The 7691-nt window shown below is 31.6% G+C and overlaps 1 pseudogene; it reads left to right on the plus strand.

Moving 5' to 3' along the window:
* The first annotated feature begins 1319 nt into the window (after positions 1 to 1319).
* Positions 1320 to 1387, plus strand: LOC132028924 (U4 spliceosomal RNA; annotated as a pseudogene).
* Positions 1388 to 7691: the final 6304 nt, after the last annotated feature.

The raw sequence follows: 7691 nt of genomic DNA on the forward strand, positions 1-7691 counted from the left end.
AAAAAAAAAAAAAAAAAAAAAAAAAAAAAAAAAAAAAAAGAAAATCTGAAGTAGTAAAAGATCACAGAGTATATGGTCATTATATGATGATTAACATTCCCTGAAACTTAGAAAGGAGTTGTCAAATGTAATCAATAACTTCAGTGAAGGAAGCTTTGAAATTATGAGAGTTTAGTTTCAAACGTTTTGTTTAGGCAACACATGAATAAAATAAAATACAACTGAGGAGAAAACTATTCAATCTATCATTCAAGTAACAAAAATTTTATTTAAAGAAAAATAGAACTTCTAACTTCTAATATGTCAGCAATTACCAATTATGATAGATACATTGATAAGTAAAATAGTTAAGTTAGCAAACTATACCTCTACTCTTAACTACTTTGAAGTATATCTGAATTTTCTATGAACTATTTTACAAGGCTATTGTGTGAAAAAAACAAAAAAGAGCATTGTAAGCAATGTTTAAAGAATATGTATTACTTAATTATTCCAACTGTACATAAATATGAATTACATGGACCTTTTCAATGAACCCAACAAAAGCCTTAACAATAAAAATATTTTAAATCTTTCTGCTTCTTATTAACAAACATTAAGTAGCCTGCCATGTAAGGTAACTACACAGATGTTCTGAGGTAATTAAATTTAAGAAGCTATTAACAAATAAAGTGCCTATTCATTTTCAAGTAACCATTAACTACTTAGTGGAAGAGTAATAAATTTTAGACATTAAAATAAATCTCTGTAAATTTGGACAATCCATTATAATTACCTTTATATAAGCTTTTTGATATTAAAGAGTCAAATACATTCTTATAAGCTATTTTCAATTTTTCTCCAATTGAAAAATAACATCAAATTGAAAACAAAATAATAATAAAAGAGATAATAGTAATAATAAAAAATATTTACTGTGTTGTAATATGCCCGGCACTATAAATACTGTTCATGCGTTATCTCTGCATTCTTTACTCTCTCCGAAGAACTATTATCCTAATAACAACAAAGAGCACAAGTACATGTACTACACTATTCAGTCTTCACAATCTCTATATAATAGGTAGTATTATTTTGCTCATTTTATTCATTATTTTTTTCATATGTAATAATTTATTGTATTAATTTTATTGATGTATAATAAACACACAGTACTACTTTTGCTTCAGGTATACAATATAATAATTCAACAATTCTATACTTTTCTCAGTGCTCATCACAAAAAATATACTCTTAATCCCCTTGACCTATTTTGTCCTTCCTCCCACCCATCTGCCCTCTGGCAACCATTATTTTATTCTCTTTAAGAGTCTGTTTTGAGCTTTGCCCAGTGGCAGTATCGTAGCCAATGAAGTTTATCCGAGGCGCGATTATTGCTAATTGAAGAGAGTCTGTTTTGAGGGGGGCACCTGAGTGGCTTCGTCGGTTAAGTGTCTGACTCTTGATCACAGTTCAGGTCTTGACCTCAAGGTCATGAATTCAAGCCCTGAATTGGGCTCTACACCCAATTTAAAAGTTAAAAAAAAAAGTCTGTTTTTTCTCTTTCTCTCTTTTTTTCTTTGCTCCTTTGTTTTGTTTCTTACATTCCATATATGAATGAAATCATATGGTATTTGTCTTTCTCTGGCTGACTTATTTCACTCGACATTATACTCTCTAGGTCCATCTATGTTATTGCAAATGGCAAGATTTCTTTTCTTTAATGGCTTAGTAACAGTCCATTGAATATATTTATCACCTCTGTTTTATCCATCCATCTACTGATGGACAACTGGGTTGCTACCACATCTTGACTATTATAAATAATGCTTCAATAAACATAGTTCCATGTATATCCTTTCAAATCAGTGTTTTCATTTTCTTGGATAAACACCCAGTAGTAGAATTACTAGATCATATGGTAATTCTATCCTCAGGTAAGAAAAGCAAAAGCAAAAACAAATGAACTACTGGGATTACACAAAAATCAAAAGCTTTCACACAGTAAAGGAAACTATCAACAAAACTAAAAGGCAATCCTAGTGAACGGAAGAAGATACTCGTACATGGTATATCTGATAAGGGGTAAATTATCCAAGGTATATAAATAACTTATACAATGCAACACCAATTAATTAACTAATTAATTAAAATGGGAAAAGAACCCTGAATACTTTTTTTTTCAAAGAAGACATACAGATGGCCAATAGACACATGAAAAGATCCTCAACGTCACTAATCATCAGAGAAATACAAATCAAAACCACAACGAACTACCACTTCACACCTGTCAGAGAGCTAGAATTAAAAAGACAAGAAACAACAAGCATTGGTGAGCATGTGGAAAAAAAGCAACCCTTATACACTGTTGGTAGAAATACATATTTGTATAGCCACTGAGGAAAAAAATATGGGGGTTCCCCAAAATATTATTTTGCTCATTTTAGAGATGAGCAAGTTTTTCCTAAAAGACGTTAAACAAATCATCCAAGAACACACAACTTAGCAATGGTAGAGCTTGAATATTAAGTCACACTGTCTGAAATCAATGTGCTTAATTACACAATTATACAACCTCTAAAGAATGAAACAATACCTATCCAAAACAAACAAAAGCACTAAAGACCATTTGATAATCAGAAAGCCAAAGATACAAATTTGATAACCAGAAAGCCAAAGATATAAACTCTATTTTTATTGTGCTTGTTTTTTTTAAAAAATATGGTTTTCCAAATATTGACTTATTTAAAAAAAAAAAACAAGTTATCATTCACGTTATTGGCATAGTTACCAGTCAAGTATAAAGATATACTGCCAAAAGCACACTGAAATATTTAACTTACATATTCACATGAGAGATGAAAAGATGAAAAGGCTAGAATTTCCCTTGTTTCATTACTATAATCAATATTTAAAAGGTCAAGAATGGCTGATTTTTGTTTAATCCCGTTGTATTGGTTTCTTAGAGCTGATGAAAAACTTACTATAAACGGGGAGGCTTAGGAGAGCATAATTTTTTTCTCTCATCAATTGTTCAGTCAGAGACCAAAATCAAGGTCTCATAAGGGTAACATTTCCTCTAAATTCCCTGGGGGAGAATCAGCTCTTGACTCTCCCAGTTGCTGTTTTCAGGCATTCCCATGCTTCTGAGTAATTCGAATCTCTGGTTCCATCTTCCTACAGTCATCTCCTCTCACGGCCTCATACAAAGATAAGTGTTACTTGGTTTAGGGCCTAACGTAAAGCTAAGATAATGTCATCTTGAGATCTTTAACTTATTTATATCTGTAAAGCTCCTTGTCCAAAAAAAAAAAGAAAAAAAAAGCACATTCACAGGTTCTGGGAGTTGGGAGTTGCACATATCTTTCTGTGGAGGACACAATCCAACCCACTGTGTTTGTTTTCACAAGAAAGACTCTTCTGCTAATGGTTGGTTTACCTTTTATTTACAACCAAATAAAAGATATCCAAATTAAGTTTACCTCCATTTTCTGAAGATTCCAAGAAACCTGAAGGCTTATTTAATTCTAAAACAAATAATGCTGAATTTTTTTTCTTTTCCTTTTCTCATGTGCTTAAATCTGAACTCAGACATACGTCTTTTGATACTAGGGAATACCATCACTGCTTACAGAGATTATCGCTTGTGTAGAAAGACTATGTGCTTATTAACTGGGGAGTGGTAATGCATCTGCCTTGAGGGAGGCATGGAGAGGACTCCTTCAAAACTAGTTCAGCTGAGGTTTTGTAGAATACAAGCATCTGGCTAAGGCTAGGGTCCTAATCAGGTTACTATGGTTCAAATCCTTCGCTGCCATTTTCTCACTATTGATGTTGGGTAGCTTAATCAATGTATCTAGAAAGTTTTCTTCTTCAGGCAGTGTTAGGCCTTCTAATTACAGAAGACTACAATCACTCAGGGCCAGTCTTGCCCTCTCCCCATGGTTTTCATTGGACAGCATTTTGTTTTTGTCCCTCTAGGAAACCTTAACTGGCACCACCTTCAAAGCCAAGAGACAAAGTGGCCATAGTTTCCTGCCCATATTCCTCTGAAGCTCCATGTTTCCTCACTATCAACTGGCTCTGTATATGTATATGTGAGTATTGAACTGTATATGTGAGTATTGTCTTCTCTAGCAAACCACAAAAATGGTGTCAGGAGCAAGGAGTTCCTTATCTACTCGCATTTGCATGAGGAAGAGGTTATTCAAGATATCACTGACAGTAGAGAAGGAAAATTTGCTTTATTATTATTATTTTTTTATCTTATTTATCTATTTATTTGTCAGATATAGAGAGAGAGTGGACAGAGTGGCAGGCGGAGGTGGAGAGAGAAGCAGGCTCCCTGCCCAGCACGGAGCCCAATGATGCAGGACTCAATCCCAGGACCCTGGGATCATGACCAGAGCCGAAGGCAGCAGCTTAACCGACGGAGCCACCCAGGTGTCCCGGAAAATTTGCTTTAAAGTAATTTCCCATTCCCAACAATATACTTAAAACTTTCAGTGCAGTGTTCTTAAAACTATGGGTAACTTTCTGTTATACACACATATATATTTGAAAAATGAGAAACGAGATGAGTGATTAAAAGAATTGCTGTAAGTGGCTGGATCTTATTGCATTTTCATCTTGTCTGCATTTATATTTTAATCTAGAATGAATTACAGATGTTTAAAAATGTGTAATACATGCATATATGTATAAGGTAAAGACTTGATTTGCTCATAGTTATGAAAGTAAGCAATGAATATTTTATTTAACTATATGAACTTAGCGAAGTAACATCGGAAATCTGTTTTCTTCATTTTTCCACTCCAGTTTAGTCACTGACTTGCTATATCCCATATGTTTATATCCCATTCTTAAAGCATTTCAGTGGTTCCAAAAATACTTAAAAACTAAAGTTGTCTACATTTTTAAAATTTCAAGAATCTTCTCACCTTGTTTCTTATATAAACAATATTTATAGTATATATATGAAATATTCATTACATATATAACACATTATATACATCAAAATTATATTTGTAATGTATAAAATATGTAAAAATATAATATTTAAATTCACATTTTATTAACATACTCTTCTTACTCTTAATTCTCCAAACTTTTAACTAATTCCTCTTATATTATCAACATTAATTTATTTTTCAAAATCAGCTCACATCCTAGTTATAATAATATATTGATTATCACAATCAAAATGGATTATTAACTTATATCTAGATTTTTATAAGGACAATATAAATACCTCAATTTGCTAAAAAAATTCTTTAATTACTTTAGTATGCTTTCTGTAGTTGAACTTCCTAAATAAATTGAAAATTTTTTGAGAAAAGCAGTCATATTTTATAACTTTGTTTCTCTTATAATATCTACAAAATATCATTATAAACTTAAGAGATCATTAAAACAAATTAAACTACTTAGTTAAACTTATTAAACTTGTTAGTTCAATTTAATAATATGTAATTAAAAGTTCATTAGTACTTTAGAGGGAGGGATATAATATCCTTGAATTAAAGAAATCAATGTTATAAATTAAAAACATTACTATTTTCATCTAAAGAAATGGATTATTCCTTGGAAAAATGTAACCATCACCATCAAAACCAATGCTACCCATTTACCTGGGTTCAATTGACTGGGTTTAAATTTGGCTTTCTTTTGTGAGTTTCCAAAAATAAAAAAGTGAAAAATAATAGAATATGGTTGACAGACTTAAAATATGCTATAAACATGTGTGCCCAATGTTTGAGGGATAAACTAAAGTCCACAGTGCTACATTTTTAATAATAGCCTTTGAGTAGTCAGAAAGATGTCTCATGTTAGTCAGGTATAACATATTTCCAAAGCCACCATGAAAGCATAAGAGAAAACGGCCCTAAAGTGTCTGAGGTATACCAGCAAATGGCTGTTTATTAACATATACAGTTCAATTAAAAAAAAATTACATTGGGGCGCCTGGGTGGCTCAGGGGGTTAAGTCGCTGCCTTTGGCTCAGGTCATGATCTCAGGTCCTGGGATTGAGCCCCACATCGGGCTCTCTGCTCTGCGGGGAGCCTGCTTCCTCCTCTCTGCCTGCCTCTCTGCCTACTTGTGATCTCTGCCTGTCAAATAAATAAATAAAATATTTTTTAAAAATTACATTAAAATATACATTATACTTTGATTTTGATGGAAGGAAGGAAATACTGCTATTTCTAACACTAAATCTGAATTTTCTGCAGGCTCCCTATAAATCACTGGTAAAGACTATTTTACCTTGCTCAAGGACCTGCCCATATTTGTGAAACGTTTTGTCAAGTATCTTTGGGAGTCCAATTTAAAATCTAGCTAAAATATTTTGATTGGGTTTAGCATCAAGTGCAATTAGGTATGCAAATGAAGATAGTTCTAAGCTTCAGGAACATACCTAGGTTTTATATTGTTATGCCCACTTCTTCTTAGCTTAGAAAACTCATTATGTAATATTTATATTATAATATTATATGGTTATATATATTTCATGAAATCCACTTTTACTGTATAAGCTAATTTAATTAATATAGTGACTAATTTCTTTATAGCTGTATTCTTGAGGTTTCTGTCTTTTCTAAGGATAATAGGCAATTCACATGTGATGTTCTTAGTTAAAGAACTTTTAGAAGCTAAGACCAATTTTTTTTTTAATCCAGTTCTGTAATTTATTCATTTTTTAAAGATATTATTTATTTATTTGAGAGAAAGCGAGAGAAAGAAAGAGAGCACGAGAGTGGGGTGAGGGACAGAGGAAGAAGCAGACTCCCTGCTTATCAGGGAGCGTGATATGGAACTTGATCCCATGACCCCAGCCAAAGGCAGATGCTTAACTGACTGAGTCACCCAGATGTCCCAATTTATTCATTATTAACAGATATTAATACACTGGTTAAATATTCTAATTTTCAAAATCAGTGATTCAAAGTGTTTCTGTAGCATTAGAATGGTCCAGATAAGCTTTGAATCTTATCTCAACGTTCTTGATTTCATGGATGGTTTAAATATGTTTTAAGTTCAAACGTTTAGAAAATCCCTGAGTAATAAATTTACAGATATATTCGCTGTGAAATGCTGCAAATTTTTAACATTTATAAATATATTTAATAGTGGATTTATACTTTTGCATTGATCATTTGTAAGTACATTGAAGAATTAAATATTTAGGATTAAGGTATATTTTGGAAACTGAGATAAGAAGATAAGAAAGAATTAGATAAGAAAGAATGTTTAATTGGGAATTTCATTATTTTTTAAGTTTTTACTTTAATCCCAGTTAACATACAGTGTTGTATTAGTTTTAAGTAAAATATAGAAATTTCATTATTTGTAAATAAGATTTCATGATTATCCTTCCTTCTCCACTAGAATTCATTAATACTTGGATTTTCCCCTTAAATTATTATTTTTTCTTAAACTCCTAGAAAATCTTTTTTTTGGGAAAATGTGTCTGTCAATACTTCAACTTTATGTGATACTATAAATATAATGCAGATTGAGCATCTTTTTAGATTTTTTTTTTAAATATAACTGCAAATCAAAGATGAAACTTAGAATGTCACCTCAGCAAACCGTGTCCAAAAAATTATGTGTTTGATGGATTATCACAAAATTGTGTCCATATTCAATTAATAATGTTATCACAAAATCAATTTATTATGTAAATATAAGGTATGACATACTAATTTTAAGGT

This window comes from Mustela nigripes, chromosome 12, assembly GCF_022355385.1.
Source record: "Mustela nigripes isolate SB6536 chromosome 12, MUSNIG.SB6536, whole genome shotgun sequence".
In the NCBI taxonomy this organism is placed as follows: Eukaryota; Metazoa; Chordata; class Mammalia; order Carnivora; family Mustelidae; genus Mustela; species Mustela nigripes.